The 16,781-nt window shown below is 47.1% G+C and overlaps 1 long non-coding RNA gene across 1 annotated transcript in view; it reads left to right on the top strand.

Moving 5' to 3' along the window:
• Positions 1-761: 761 nt before the first annotated feature.
• Positions 762-16,781, top strand: part of LOC109322359 — a 180,694-nt gene continuing 164,674 nt past the window's right edge. Inside the window, exon 1 of the long non-coding RNA XR_002104363.1 lies at positions 762-834. This is a non-coding gene — a long non-coding RNA (uncharacterized LOC109322359). The remainder of the gene's footprint in view (positions 835-16,781) is intronic.

Below are 16,781 nucleotides of genomic sequence, written 5' to 3'. Positions count from 1 at the left end.
TGACCCAGTCAAGTGCAAGACCTTAATATGGGGAAAGGGCTCAATGCACATCAAGCAATTATGGAAAATAACTCAAGACACGAGGGTGATAGGTTCAAAATGAGCCTCCCCACCAAGGCAGGACGCCGGCCCTCAAAGACATCCGAGGAGCCCGTCGACGCCGCCCAGCGAAACTCTGCCCCGAGACATGACAGACGAGGGCCCAGGCGATGGATCTCCCCGCCAGCACCGTGTTCTTGGAGATCGCCCGCTGGCGAGGGGCGTGAAGCGGTGGAGCAGGAGGTCCTGGGGAACGCGACAATGGGAAGGTCAGCAGGAGCGTGCGGAGCGGCACCGCATTAGGACATGCGAAGCGGGGTCCATTCTCCAAGCTCCCGCAGGATTAAACATGACTCCTGGCGGAAGGGGATTTTCATGAAATTTGTCAGTACTGCAGAAACTTGAGGACCCCCCATACGAATTCTCTGTCTGTCTTGTCGTATTAGGATGAAAATGCCCACTTTTTTTTTTTTTCTCATTAGAGCCGCTGGACATGCTCTGTTTGCAGCCCGCAGCTGCGGCTGCTGCCGAGGGGAGAGGTGGGGCCTGCAGATCGCGCCACGAGGCTCAGCTGGGCCCAGGCCCGGCGCCAAAGCAAGGCCGCATCCCGTTGCCTGGGCAACCCCCCCGCCCCTGACCGGCGGAAGCGGCAGCGCGATGCAGGCTGGGAGCTGTAGTCCCGCGGCCGGCACCTGAGGAGGGGGAGCACGTGGTTAGGGCGGGGCCGCGTGGTCACGTGATGTTTGGGTGCTGCCCGCACGGCGCAGCCGCCCCGCAACCCGCGCACTCGGGCAGGTGAGCACGGGCCCCCCCTCCCCCCCCGCGTGTGTGCGCGCGCGTGTCTGTGTGTGCGCACGCGATCGTGTCATGGGGACGCGGGCTGCATGGGGGCGGGGGGCACTTGGGGCTTTCCCCGTGCGGGGGGTGCGCGTGATCTTGTGTGCGTGTGATAGTGCCTGTGATAATGTGATAGTGCGTGTGTGACTGCCTGATAGTGCGTGTGATTTCATGTGTGGTAGTGCGTGTGGTCTTTGTGATTTCGTGTGTGCATGTGATTGTGTGATAGTGCGGGTGATCTTGTGTCAGTGTGTGTAGTAGTGAGTTTATGTGATAGTGCGTGTGATTTTGAGTGTTTGTGTGTGTGATCTTGTGTGTGTGTGATGGTGAGTGTGTGTGCGCATGTGGTAGTGGTAGCGTGTGATTTTTATGTGCGTGTGATAGCCTTATGGGAACATGGGCAGACTGGGTGTGAGTGAGGGGTGGAGCCCCATGGGACTTTGCCACTCAGGCTGCGTGTGTGCGCGTGTGATAGTGTCATGGGAACATGGGCTGGGTGTGTGGGTGCGAGTGGCGGGGTGCTTTGGGCCTTTACCCATGAGCGGTACCTGCACCCTGGAGCCGGGGGGGTCCTCTGCAGAGCGGGGTTGGGGGTTCGTTCCCTGCACTGTGGTTGTGTGTGGGTGTGCGCGCGCTGGGTGTGTGTGTGTGTGAGAGGGTGCTTCCCAGCAGTGTGCTGGGGGTGAAGAGCTCCGGGGTCGGGGCAGGGGCAGTGGTAGATGCCCGGGCTGGGGAGGCCTCTCTATCTGGGCAGCCCCTGGCAGGGGTGATCTGGGCGTAGGACGTCTCTGTCCTGCTGTGGGGACGTCCCAGGCTTCTGGGCTCCTCTGGTTGCTTCCTGCCCCCCTTCCTGCTACATGTCAGCGTGCTTTTAAGCCTCCTTCCAAGGGGTTGACTTTGACTGGGGTGTGCTCCCACTGGGTCCAAAGTTGGAGGTTCCCGGTTAGAGTCACTTGTCCCCCTGCTCAGGGTCAGACCGATGCTGCATTGGGGCCAGGAAGTAATTTAACCCCACGGTCCGACTGGTGTGGACTGGGGAGGCGAGGGGATTGCTTTCCAATTGAGCAGGGGCCACGGCCTCTCCGGGGATTTCTGAATCATCTATTAACAACCTGTTACAGAAGCAGGACGCTTTACTTGTGGGAGGTTCAGGTCCTGCGTCTTGTGTTGTGTCAGGGTTGACATCAGTTTTGCTAGGAGTTTGGATTGTGCATTTGTACAGGACGGTTTGGATCGGGATGATCCTGCCTCAGGCAGGGGGTTGGGCTAGATCACCTCTGTAGGTCCCTTCCAGGCTCCCCCATGCGTGTGTCCAGGAAATGGGGAGCTATCTTTCCTACAGAGGTGAGGGGTGAATCTGGGAGCCAGGGTCTTCTGCCCAAAGGGTTATGAATGTGGGGAGTGTGTGTGCGACAGTGGTGGGTCTGCTGAAGAGACGGAGTGGGCATTTCTCACCTATGGAGCCACAGAAGAGGGTACCTGGCCAGGGACAGGGATGTCCCCAGGGAGCTGGGGAGGACGTTTGTGCCCTGACTTGAGCTCCCTTCGGCTGCTCTTTGCAGCAGGAGAGAGCTGGCACGAGGGTCCAGGGCAGCGGTTCTCGGTCTTTTTAGACTCGAGGGCCCACTCGTTAGACTCCAGGCACCTCCCCGTAACTTCTGTGAATGGAGCGGCACCCCGTTTAAACAACAGACTTCTTGATTACAGTGCTGGCCTACCTGAAGTGGGGGCAGGGACCTGCCAGGCACGTTGAGTCTCAGCCGGCCCTTATCTGCTTATCTCCTTACAGTTCCTGTGGCACCCTTTAGAGGATCTTGTGGTTTAAGACTCAAAAGGCTGCTCCACGTGGAGGGGATTCCTGTGCAGACCGGAGCAGTCTTGCTAGCCTGTGTATGCAGGGAGGATGGGGGGAGATGTCACAGGATGAATACCTGTAGGATCCTCTGGTATGATGCACACATAGTTGGGTCAGCTGCTTGGGCTCGTAGTATAGTGCCCCTACAGAGGGTGGGCGGTGCACGTGTCAGTGAGCCGTTCTTGGGGTGCAACTGGCCACATCTAAGAGGGAAAAACTTTACTTTCAACTTCTAGGGGGCACTTCCATCTGTATGTGCTAATCAGTGAGCTCCTTTCTCTCTTACCTTTCCACATGACAGTGTTCCCAGGCTACCAACTGCATGAGCTGGCTCATAATGGGTTTGGGGAAATGTTTGGTGTTCTCCCAGAGTAACTGAACATTTATTTTTCTCCTACCTGAAAATATCATCTATCGTGGCATGTTCTAGGACTGTTTCTCATGTGGTCACAGCTCGGATGTAGCACCTTCTGATGGTATTCAGTCCCGGCCCTCTTATTATTTAAATAAAAAGTTTTCCATGCTTATACTGTTAGTTGTGGATTATGCAGTGATAATATCCAGCATCTAATATCACAAGGCATGTTTCTGAGGTACCATTTACTGCCAATAACTGAGCCAATATGAAATCTTTTTAGTAATGCTTGTAGCAAATGTGTTATTTACTCAAATCTAGAGATGAGTTTGTTCTCCCCCCCTCCTTTCAACATGGGTCAGGGGGAACAACTTGTCTTGGAATAAAGTACAAGTGGGAGAGGGGTTGCACCTCTGAGTGACTCTGGGCCTGAGGTTGGGGTTAGAGTCACAGCTACTGCCCTCCTCAGCCTCTGCTGCCCCGATTCCTTCCGTTCGCAGGTCCAGGTCTGGCTGGGGCAGGGAGCACGGAGTATGTGTTGCCTCTAGCCCCAGCCTGGCTACCCAGTGGTGGCAGCAGTTCTGGCCCTGGTCTTGGGTCCATGGTTGAAGCTCCTGCCACTACAACAGTTGCTGTGCAGCTGGACTAGAGCTGAAGGCAGCACATGCTCTGTGGTCCCAGCCTCCGAGCGGGCCCCCAGCAGGAGCTGGAGCTGCTAGAGGAAGGTAAGCAATGGCAGGGTGGGAGGGTACAGAGGTCCAGGCAGCAGGTGGTACAGGCGCTGCAGGGGCAGGCGTGGGGCATGCAGGCAGCAGTGGTGATGGGGAACGGGTGGCAAGATACAGGGGTCGAGTCACTTCATTCCCCTGCTTCCTGGCCCACTGTTGCTGCTTGCCCTGCTGCACTGGTCGGAGGGGACAAATGTAAGACAGCTCTTCAAAAATTAGATTCTAGACATAGAAAGTTGTAACAAATATATAAATTGCCCATGTCTAGAATCCAATTGGGGGGCAGGTCCTTAAATTCAGTGTTGTCTTGGATTTGCGTAAATATGATGTATCAAGTTAAACAAAATACTTGCAGCCTTTCCCAAATGTGCTTTGAATGACTCTGCAGTAATGGTTCTCCACCTTTTTAGATTCAGTGCACCCTTCAGAAGACTTGGGACACCCCATTTCAAAGCCGGATTTATAGTGCTTTTACCCTGCCTTGCAGACAGGGCGGGGATCGGCCAGGCAGGGACTGAGCCTGAGCCTGCACTTACCTGTTTGTCTTCTCACACCTTCTTATTTCCTCCAACCTTCACGCTTCAGAGGATCTCCCAGCATCCCCGGTGAGAATTGCAGCTCTGTAGTAATGCTCACTAGCTGTGTATTTTTAAACTTCCCGCCGCCTAAAAGTTTTCTTAAACACGCAAAACGGATTCAGAGTGCAAGTAAGTACTGAGCAAAAATGAAGCGATTAAATGGACTCTGCCAGGAAAATTAGGTGCCAGCTGTATGTCTTGGTTTATAAAACAAAAATAAAGTGTGTATAAAATCTAATAGAGTGTTTTCATGCTTCTAAAAATATATGGAACAGCCACTGAAAACCATATGTCATCTGCATTTTAAATGTTCATTTGAAGCACGTGCAACCCCAATATTGCAGCAGTGGTCTAGCACTTGGAACTCAAAAGTTAAACTGTCTGGTGTTTTTTCTGTTGTTTAAGCTGAATGAAGCATGAAAAGCAATGTTCATGCTGCAGGTCTGTATATATGCATATGCTAAACTTGAATATAGGACTTACCTGCATTTTTAAAGTTAAGCAGGCATGGAATTGTGTGCTCCAGGTCTAACAATAGTGAGTTAGATTTGATGTTTCTGTTCTTATTCTTTGGGGTATTTTTAAACACAAAATTATCAAGTGGTAGTGATAGAGGTAAGGTTCATGCTTTTAAAAACACAGTTACCCTGGAATTGCCCTTGTTGTCTAAGCAGGTAATTTTGTGAGCAGTGGGGGTGGGAAGTACCACATTATACCTCTGGAGCTTTTTATTGGATTGTTGCAGCATTCAGGACGGCAAACTGATAGTACCAGTCACTTAAATTCATGATGACTCAGCCCCAGCTGATGTCTCTGACCTTTCATCTCATTTCCCTTTTGCTCAGTCACTGACTTCAATCTTGAGTCCCTTTTGCTTTCCTCTCCTGCTCTGATCCCTGTAGCTTTTCCATGATGCCACTGATGCACAGACTGCGCTCTCTCTTCCTGTTAACCATGTGACACGTGTCACACTGTTCCTTCCCAAAGCCCCAAATCTTACTATGCTACCTACCTATGCTGAGTGGATGTACACATAAAAGAAACCACACTGGATTTACTGGAAGTGCAGAGACTAGTGTCTGACAAAACTAACTTAGCTCTGCTGGAGACTTGTGCTTCCTTAACTAACTCTGCTCCCTTAACTCCTCACCATGCCATGTCTGAAATGATTGTGAGCAGGGGCCATGTCTTCAAAGGCTTGCTCATTTTCAGAACAAATACAGATGCCATCTAAACATAGAACAGGGCTGGGCCCAAAGCCTGCATGTTACTTTTCACAGGTCATGCAAAGCCCAGTGGCGTAAGTGAGGCACCACGTGCATGTCACTCAGGATTGGGTCTTTATTTTACACTGGAGGAAGGGGTCTGCTTTGGAGTTGTCATCCTTGTCAGGTTGGAGCCAACTAAGAGGCTGTAGTGAAAATGTTTAATATGAGTTATGAATTGGCAGAAAGGTAAAGGCCAAAAGAAGGATTGGGAACCCATCCCAGCGGTCTCTTTAGCATCCACTTACAGTGCTTATGTCCTTCCTTGCACAGCGGTGGGCAAGGGACAGTTAGGCAGGGACTGAGCCTGAGCCTGTACTTGTCTGTTTGTCTCTGAAGGCTGTGGACAAAACTTGCACTCAAGCCCTTGGGAGTTTGTCACAACTGTAGAAAGGAACCTGTACAGCTTGAAAGATGGGTGTTTTTTTGCTGCATAGAATTATGGAGAATGAAGGCTGGAAGGGACCTCAGGAGGTCACATCTAGTTCAACCCTCTGCTCAAAGCAGGACCAGCCCCAGCTACATCCCAGCCAAGGATTTGTTGCCCAGCTGGGTCTTGAAAACGTCCAAGGATAGAGAGTCCATAGCCTCTCTAAGTAACCTGTTCCAGTGTTTTACTACCCTCTTTGTGAGAGCTTTTCCTAATATCTGACTTACATTTCCCTTGCTGCAGCTTGAGCCCATTGCTCCTTGTCCTGTTGTCTGCCCCGCACTGAGACCAGCCCAGCTCCATCCTCTGTGCAACCCCCCTGCAGCGAGGTGAAGGCTGCTATTCAATCCCCCTCGGTCTTCTCTTCTGCAGACTGAGTAAGCCCAGTTCCCCCAGCCTCCCCTCAGAAGTCCTGTTCTCCAGCCCCTGAACCATTTTTTTTTTTTTGCCCTCTGCTGGACTTTCCAACTTGTCCATGTCCTTTCTGTCATGGGGGGCCCACAGCTGGACACGGGACTCCAGATGTGGCCTCCCCTGTGCTGAACAGAGGGGAAGAATCGCTGCCCTCGATCTGCTGGCAATGCTCCTACCAAAGCAGCTCAGGATGCCGGTAGCCTTCTTGGCACCAAGGACACGCTGCCGGCTCCTGTTCAGCTTCTTGTCCCTTGTCCCCCCAGGCTCTTTTCTGCAGAGCTGCTGCCCAGCCAGTCAGCCCCCAGCTTGCACTGGTTGCTCCCTCCTAAATGCAGGACTTTGCACTTGTCCTTATTGAACCTTGTGAGATTTCTTTTGGCCCAATCCTCCAATTTGTTGAGGTCACTCTGAACCCTACTCTCCAGCATTTTATTCATCCCCACAGCTTGGTGTCATTTGCAGACTTGCTGAGGGTGCACTCTGCACCATCATCCAGGTCATTGCTGAAAATATTGAACAAAACCAGTCCCAGGACTGACCCCTGGGGCACTCCACTTGATACTGCCACCGAGATATCGAGCCATTGACTACTACCCTCTGAGCCTGATGATCCAACCAGTTTTGTGTCCACCTTAGTTCATTCATCCAGCCCTTACTTGTTTAGCATGTGGTTGCCCTGGGAGGTGGAGTTACATATACATGAAAAGGTGTGTTAGAAGAATGCCATTAAGCTTTCAAGAATTAAAAGAAGCCAGAGGTTGCCCAAGTGCTTTAATGGTTCTCTTTTCTGTATCCGTGTAATGGTGGGGGCTTTCTTTTAAAAGAGAAATCCAAAGCTACATTTTTCGTGGAACGGGGCAGTAGCTGCTCCCAAAGGTAGCATTGAGCTGTCGACTTCCCTCATCCCAACACAGACATCTTCTGCTTGAGTTAAGTCAAATAACCTATTCCTGTAGCCAGTTACCCCCTGTGGACCAGCTACAAAAAGAGGATGCCTGATGTTGAGTGCATGCTAAAAATACACAAGCAACGCTATTATATGGCATTTCTAAGCGTGTAGATCTGGCATATTTTTCATGGGGCAGGATGTTCAAATGCGTGATGCTTTGGAGCTTCTACATTACAGGTCTGGGTATTATTGCTAGTAGGTATTCAGCCTTGCTTATCTAAAAGGGTTGTGAAGGGCACTAATTAACAGTGAAGGCTGAACTGGTTTCCTTGTCCTCAGCACATTACGCTTAATTGGCTCAAAAGGTCTCGGATGAGGATCAGGGTTGCATGGTGCGCTAGGAAGAGATATGTTCAGCACAGTTGAAAAGTTGGCCAGCTAGAACACCAAAACTTCAGCTGGTTATAATAAACCTAGCACTTAAATTTCAGCAAAATTACCATCTGAGTTTATTTCTTGCCCAAAACTGAATGGATTTTCTCTGGAAAGCCACAAAAAGCACTGTGCAGTACATGGGGACTGTCTACTTGCCAAAATTTCAAGTTCCTGCTGCAAGCGGTAGAAAGAGGCAGGAAGATAGAGCTGGAAGAAAGGCCTTGAGGTGATCTAGTCTGTTCCCCTCCTCTGCGGCAGGCCCACTGTTTTTCAAACTAGTGTTTCCAGGCCCCTGGCAGTATGTGCACAATGTCCAGAGAGCATGAGAGAGGAAAGTATGGGAAAGCAAAAGAGAAAGATAAGTAGAATAGAAGGAAGAAAAAAGAACAACTCTGCTATCTCTTTGGTTGTTGGAGAGGTTTCAATGTTATTGTAGTGGCATAACATGGTAGTATTCATGCATGGAGGCCTAGGGATACTTAGCAGCACATCAAAGTGGGTATGTGACCCCCAAAAGCTTTGGGAATCGCTAACCCACATCAACCCTGAGAGAGGTTTGTCCAGCCTGTTCTTAGAAACTTCTGATTTATCCACCCTCTGTATGTAAGCTGCTCCAGCACTTAATTGTTGTTACATTAACTTAGGCTTTTCCTGGTATCTGGCATTTCCCTTGCTGCAGATGAAGCCAGTTGCATTTTATCCTGTGCCTAATGGACACAGAAATAAATGGGGTCGTTTTCAAAACAACCTTTAACATTTTTCAAGACTTTTCATGTTCTCTCTTAGTTGTCTTTGTTCCCAGACTGGACAAGCTCTCTTCTTTCAACCTTTCTTCACAAATTTCTTAACTCTATTTTTGTTGCTCTCCTTCGGAGTCTCCGATTTGCCTACTTATTTCTTATGGTACCTGAAAAAGCAACCGTGCTGCCATTTGGTGCCTTGGTAGTGGAATAACCATCTCCTGAATCTTAACGGTTGTGCATGTAGTGCAACACTTTGGGCGGGGGGAGGAATCTAATTCCCCCCCTCACTTTTTTTTAAAGAAAGGATAAAAGTAGTTTTAGTTCCCTTCCTGTGTTATAAACACATTTGATAGCTAAAAACTGGAGGAAGGGTTTAACTTTAAAGGGAAGGGTTTAACTTTAAAGGGAAGAACTTTAAAAATAATACCTAATTTACTTTTCCTTCTGCTTTCTTACTTTCTCCACTTTACTCAGCAAAACCAGATGAGTCGCTTTTACTTGGGTTCTCATGCACTGGTACCATAGGTTGCCTACGCAGCAGAGGGATGTGCAAATCTGCAGAGATTTCACAGATTAAAACAAAACTTGTTAAATCATTTCTGCTTTTTTTGGAGTGTGACTTGCCTTGCTGCTCTGTACAAGGCCCTGGGAGCCACTTACATGCTATGTCATAGCTTCTTAAGGCTTGAATATGTCATAGTCCTTGACCTTGCCATGAATTCTTCCTTGGCGGACTTTTGTGAGTAGGTGTCCTCCTATTGACTAAGTTGGTGGTTCCCTCCAGGCGTATCACCATATAGTTTATGTAACTGTGGAGTCTTAATAGATAGGGAGAACTTTGTGCAGATGTCTGGATTTTACTGCTGAAGTCCTGATCCTGCAGTGACATCATCCATTGCCAACCCATATGCTACATAACGCTGATCTCAGAGTCTATCAGATCTCAGATTGAGCCCCCAACCTTCAGACATGCATGTGCAGAACCTTAAGTTAGCAGTCTTTGTGGGTGCATTTCTACATGTGCTTTAATGCGCGTTAGCCTATTTTAATACGCATTAAAGTGTCACAAAAAAGTGCTCTTTAGCTAATGCATGTTAAAATAGGCTAATGTGTATTTTTCCAGCACCTTACAACGGAAGGCACTTTTACACGTGCTCTGGGAGTGGGGAGGAGGGCTGCGCTTTAATTAGTGCAGCTCTGAGCGCCGCTTTAATTAAAGTGCCACTGGGTCTCATGTACCAGTGCCTCCGCGCTTAAAAATGGTAGTGGATATAAAACTCATCAAAGGAGTTTTAGTTCAAGCGCACCTGCCGCCATTTTTAAGTGTGATACATGAGACGCAGGAGGCTGCTGGAGCGCGGTAATTACCACACTTCAGCAGACTCGACTAATCGGATCTGCTCCAGTGAACTGGGATTTCAGCATATTAGAGCAGCCTCCGTGCTTGTTTACAGGTACCTGGAGGTACTAGATTTAATGCACATTACCTAAAGCTCATTAACTGAACGTGCAGACACGTCTGTTGAGCTCAAGGGTGTAAATGTTTGCAAGACATTTACCAAACTAGTTTGGTCAATTCCTCATGTTGTCTTCTTGACAGGCCTAGGTCCCTATCCTGGAAAACACTTAAATGCGTGTCTAAGTTTTGTGGAAATTAGTGGAAGTTAAGCACATATTTAAGTTAAGCATGTGCTTATGTGCTTTTGAGAATATCTGTTTGCACTGCGGGACTTGATCCTGTGAGTTTGCATTACACTGTTGCTACCTTTTCACCATTTTCTCCTCTTGTTGGAGGTGGTTTCCAAACACTGAAAATAGGAAATAACAGCCTGGGTAAGAAACTTCTGTAGATAGTCTCAGGTGGAACATGTGGTGATGCCGGGAAAGATTTGAAGGTCCAATGCAACATCATCAGTATTTCCACCACTTCACATTTTGCATACAAATGATTATATGCAAAAAAAACCCTCACCAAAACAAAAAACCCTCACCAAAACATATTTCTAATGAGCAAGTAAGCTATTTTATTTAAATAATCAATTTTCTTGGTGTTAAAAATACTTTGCTTTTTCTGTCTTAATAGAGTATTGTACTTCTTTCAAAAAGAAACTATCAAAATAGGAATTGTACTTAACACTTTTTCCTTACCTGTGTTGCTGAAGGTGCTTGATTTGAACGCAAAGGATTAAATGCACCTGACATTTATGGGAAAGTATCCATTACCTTTTTTTTTTAGTTTCTATATCTTGAATAATGAAACTAACTAGATCTTATCTTTTGGTTTAATTAAAAAGAAAACAGCAAATCTGCTTTTCTTTAAAACCCTCTTCTTCAAGTTCATTCTCATTTCTGACCCCTTTTCCACCTCATGCAAATGCTTGACTTGTGATGAGACTGTATTTTTGAATGTCTCGTCTCAGTTATTTGCTGAAATAATTATGAGGCAGGTAAGGAATTTGGTGTATTTCTGTGCATTTTCTTTGAAGTTATTTGCCTAGTGTAGAGGGTGCAGAGAGAAGTTCCTTGCAGTGGCCATGTTGGGTGTGCGTTGGCTATTAGTTCGCTGCACCGTTTGAGTCAAAAGACTGATGGGGAGAGTTATAAACCCTCGTGCTTTGAATCATAAAAATCTTTTAAATGCTAGGGGATAGGGAGAAACCTTCCCCAGGTTAGTAAGTGCAGGTGGCAAGGGGGTGTCTGCAACTACTCACCGCTGGGGTAAGGTCTGATCTCCTGGTGTGAACCAGATGAGTATTTCCAGTGTAAATAGAAAGCACGTTGCAGAGTTACCCCTGGAGAGGCAGAGAGGGAGTCTTCCAGAGACAAAAATAAACCGACACCGTCTTCCAACTTCCTCATGAATGAGGTGTCGGCGATGTGATATTGCCATGTTGCTGTGCTTTCCAGTCACAGACAGTGTTGCTGTGAAATGTCATTTTGTTTAGAGCTTTTTTTTCGCCGTGACTCCCTATGATGATTTATTCAGGGGTTTATTTTTACACTCTTTTTACAACCCTGCCCTTAAATAAAAGTGCAAATTAATTAGTTGTAAAATGTTTTCTTTTTTCCAAAAGGAAGTGGAAATGTTGCACAAAACATACATTCGCCAAATGCTTCAATGTGTATGTAGTGCATGAGACATAGCCCCACTTCAGAGCCCTTACACATCTGTATTGGACACACGGGGAAGACGGAGGGAAACAGTCCGAGAAACAAAAAGGTCAAAGAGCCAAGGATTAACATAGAAATGTAAAGTCACATTTCAGGCTTGTTTCAGTTCAGAAGATGCACAAAGTTAATTGAATCAGTGGTATTTCTGCACTGATTTGTTTAAACTTGTTCAGGAACATCATACCTTTTGCAAAAGTAGCTTTTCTGTGTATATCCGTTCCCTGCTTAAGGCAAGAGGATGGACTGGGTAGCATGGGAAGCTGCTGGTGGAAAGCATGGCAGAACTACTGGGTACACAAGAGGACTATGAAGGCACCTGGCAGTGGTTCAGGGGAATCATAAAATCATGGAGAAGCAGAGCTGGATAGGACACCCAGAGGTCAGCTGGTCCAATCCCTTGCCTAAGGCAGGATCAGCTCTCTCCAAACCATCCTATACAATCCATAATCTAACCTCTTCATGAAACTGCTGTCAACCCTGCCACAACACAAGACCTAACCTGCCACAGGTAAAGCAGGGACCCATGGCAGGTCCCAAGTGCCAGGATTAACGAGGGAATAAAAAGTTCAGAGGCAGCAGTGGCTACCAGAGATGAAGTGGCAAGGTGAAGGCAGTAAGCAGCACAGGGGGCTGGTGACAAAGGACAGGAGATGAGATGATTAGATGCATTCTTGGAAGGCTTGATTTGCAATTAGATGCAGCAAAACGGCATTAAAGGAGTGTTCAGGGTGCGATGTCAAGCACTCACAAGTTAGGACCCACTGGAATTGAGATTACCCATGCTTTCTTAATTGGCTCCCCTGTGTGCATCTTCATGATGATGTAGGCAGGCAAGGTTCTTTGAGTAGATGTGATATCTTTTATTAGACCAACTGAGCTTCATGATGATATAGCCTTTAATTACACAATCACATTAATTACATGATTACATATTGTTCCCCCCGCCCCAACCCCTGTCTCATTCAGTGTATCAGCTGGATGGTGCTCATTGAAGGAACAGTTTTTGTTGTACCCTTCTTGTTCTAGTGCGTGCCTCTAGGCCTAATTTGCTTATCTTGAATACAGAATTATTTTTCCTTATGCGCCTTTCCAAGATGCTGGCCACTGAGGTGTTTCACCAGCACTAATAAATTGATTTCTAGCATGTTCCCAGATGGTTGGACAAGGTGACTGGTGAAGGTCCCTTCCTTCTTTCCGTTTCTATGATTCTCTGGTTCCTCTTACAAAAGGTTGGAGTATTATCTCTGTCTCTTACATATGAAGATCTGAAGCACAGAGAGATTAAGGTCAAATTCTATACTCATTTTTGGTGTGTGCGTGCCTAAGTTTTTCAGAAGTTATGGCAACATCTGATACTTTCTATGTTTCAACCCCATTCCCTTTATCTGTATTTGGAGTGGCCAACACTTCTGCTAATCAGACCCCTGAGGTTCAAGTCGGATATCCAGAAAAAAAACACCATGCAATGAATGATCACTTCTGGAAAGTTTGTTTTAAATGACTAGTCCAAGACTATGGAGGAACTCTGGCACAGAAAAGGGTAGAATATACTTTTCCAGAGCTGAATTCAGGACTTCAGTTGCTTTCACCATTAACCCATCTTTTTTCCTTTAAAGCCGCTGCCTTATTGAGACATTCAGTCTGTCATCTGCAGGGATCCTGAAGTCAGACAGCCCTGTTTTGTACACAGCCCTCATAGACCTTTAAGCCAGGTTCTTTCTGTGATGAAGATGCTATGTGACTGTCTAGGTAAGCTTGGAGAACAAAGGCTCATGTCTTGTGGGCTCACTGTTTCAGTTCTTGCATTAAAACAGACAAAGCTGCTGGCCCTGACCACACTTTTCCTGAATGCCTCACCAAACTCAGGCCTATAGCTCAAGACTGGCTGTGCAGCTTTCTGTCGATGTGCATGCATTATTGTGCCAGATTTTTGGTATCTTGCAAGGCCAACATCATTGCAATACAGAAGCCAGGGAAAGACTGGACAGACCCAAAGAGCTTACAGACCCATATCGCATCTATCAGTGGTCTATAAACTCCTAGACTAGAGCCTGAACTGGATCACACCAATTGTTGACCAACAGCTGTTGCATGAGCAAAGAGGTTTCAGAAGAAACCAATCACCCCTTGACCGTGTGGCAGCTCTTACAACTGACATCAAGAAAAGGATGGAGTGGTTCTAGTTGACCTAACAACAGCCTACAACATGGTCTGGCACCCAGGTGCTTGGTATAAGCTACTTACCATGCTAACAGACAGAAATCTGGTTAACTTCATCATGGAGATGATCTCAAATTGAGCCTTTATTTTGAGTACATCATGCGGAAAAACAAGTTGGCACAAGAGACTCAGGAATGGAGTACCATGAGGCTCCGTCCTAGCACCCACCCTGTTTAACATCTACACGGCAGACTATGTAAGCACCACATCGACCAAATACGTGTATGCAAACAACCTGGCACTTGCTGCTGCCAGTAATAATATCATCAATAGAGGCCAAACTGAACCATGACATGAAACTCATCACTTCCTACCGTGAACATGAGCTGGCAGTGCAATGCTGTAACTGGCAGGGCAAATAATACTCTGCTATGCATCAATCAGTGCATCTCCAGCAAAACTAAGGGAGTGATTCTTCCACTCTACTCAGTTTTGGTGAGACCACAGCTGGAGAACTCTGTCCAATTCTGGGTGCCGCATTTCAAGGACGTGGTAAAGCTTGAGAGAGTCCAGAGAAGGGCCATGCATATGATCAGAGCTTGCACGGCAAACCATACGAGGAAAGGCTGAGGGACCTGGGACTCTTCAGCATGAAAAAGAGAAGGCTGAGAAGGGACTTGGTAGCAGCTTACTGCTACATCAGAGGTGTACATCAAGGGCTTGGTGAACAACTGTTCACCAGGCTACTCTTGGGAAGAACCAGGAGTAATGGTCACAAACTCCTAGAAGACAATTTCAGGTTCAACATTAGGAAAAACTTCTTCACAGCTAGGGTGTCCAGACTGTGGAATTAAGTTCCCTGCAGAGGTGGCACAATCGTCTACCCTAGAAATCTTCAAGAGAAGACTGGACGGTCATCTTACTGGGGTCACCTGACCCCAGTTTTCTTTCCTGCTTGGTGCAGGGGGGCTGGACTCAATGATCGTCCGAGGTCCCTTCCAGCCTGACAATCTATGAATCTATGAAAAATAGTGGCGATCAAAGCTCAATATTCAGAAGATCACCTTGGCACTTTTTTACTTAAACAGTTATGCCACAAATATCAAGATAAGAGTTGTGAAGGGAAAAGAGTTACCTTTCAAGAAGACAGAAGCCTAACCTTCTGCCATCACCTAGAGAAGTTGAGGCACAAGGTAATCTCAAGGGCAGCAGCTATTAAGAAACTAGCTGGTACAACATGGGGAGCTGACTTCTGTACCCTGAGAACAACTATGCTAGCCATGGTTTACACATCAACTTACTGCTGCCCTGTGTGGACAAATGGCACCTACACCTGCAAACTGGACAGCGCCCTGAATTCTGCACTATGGTGCTGATCCAGTATACACAGAATGGGAAAATATGTTCATCTTGGCAGGAATTGCCCCTCATAACATCAAAAGGTCTGGAATACTGCTTGACCTGGCAATCAAAGCTCAACAGGAAGACCATCTAGTACATGACATGATTGAAAAATTCTCAACACAGAAATGTCTAAGAAGCAGAAAACCTCTACCTGTATCTGCCAAAAACATCGTAGAAGAAGCAGGAGGCACCTTACTGTGATCATGGCCCTAACTGCCATCCTCATGCCCTCCTGGTCATAAACTACTATGTAAGGCATGGGTAAACCTGAATCGACTGCAGTCGGGATATGGAGCCTTCAACAAAATCAGACATAAAGTGGCCCGTACAAACTCACCATTGTGCCCACATGGCAAAGGAGATCAGACAACTCAACATATACTGACTGACTGCCCTCGATATGGTCCATCAGAGGAAGCAAACAGTCTGAAAGACTAGTAATATTGTTGCATCTACTCTTAAATGGTTGGAGGAGCAGACTTCCTAAAGTCAAACTCAAGAAGAAGACTGTTTCTTTGCCAGGTGTAACGGTAACCCCCTAGTTTAGGCAGAAGCGGTTGCAGGAAATGCTTCCTTGCATGTGAGTTATATTTGGTGCATACAGAATCTGCTGAATATTTCGCTAAAACGTCTCTGCTGGGGATTGTTCAACTGAGCTTATCAGAAGCTGTGGACAGATGTGGCCAGGTTTTCATAAAGATAGCAAGAAGTACATCCCTAACACGGAGTGAATCTCTGCTCTGGAAGGGGGAAGGAGCTAGGGTTCATAGAATAGTAGAAAATGTGGGTTGAAAGGGACCTCGGGAGGTCACATCTAGTTCAGTCCCCCACTCAAAGCAGGACCAGCCCCAACTACATCATCCCAGCCAAGGCTGGGTCTTAAACACCTCCAAGGATGGAGACTCCACAACCTCTCTGGGTAACCTGTTCTAGTGCACTACTACCCTCCTAGTGAGAGAGTTTTTCCTAATAGCTAGCCTAAACTTCCCTTGCTGCAGCTTCAGCCCATTGCTCCTTGTCCTGTCATCTGCCACCTCCATCCAGCTCCATCCTCTTTGCAACCACCCCTCAGAGAGTTAAAGGCTACTGTTCAATCCCTCTGTAGTCGTTTTCTTCTCCACACTAAATAAGCCCAGTTCCCTCAGCCTCTCCTCACAGGTCATATCCACCAGCCCCCAACTCTTTTTGTTGCCCTCTTTTGGACTCCCATTTGTCCACATGCTTTCTGTAGTGGGGAGGGGGGGCAAAACTGGATACAGGACTCCAGATGTGGCCTCACCAGTGTTGAACAGGGTGGATAAAAATCAATGTTTTTTTTTTAAATTAAAAAAAAACCATATTTTTTATTTAAATCAGATTAATTTTATTTAATTTCATAGTTTCATAGTTTCTAGGGTCGGAAGGGACTTGAGCAGATCATCTATTCTGACCCCCTGCCATGGCAGGAAAGAGTACTGGGGTCAAACGACCCCAGCAAG

Source organism: Crocodylus porosus, unplaced genomic scaffold, assembly GCF_001723895.1.
Source record: "Crocodylus porosus isolate Cpor-Errol unplaced genomic scaffold, CroPor_comp1, whole genome shotgun sequence".
Classification (NCBI taxonomy): domain Eukaryota; kingdom Metazoa; phylum Chordata; order Crocodylia; family Crocodylidae; genus Crocodylus; species Crocodylus porosus.
This window is presented reverse-complemented; position numbering and strand designations above follow the sequence as displayed.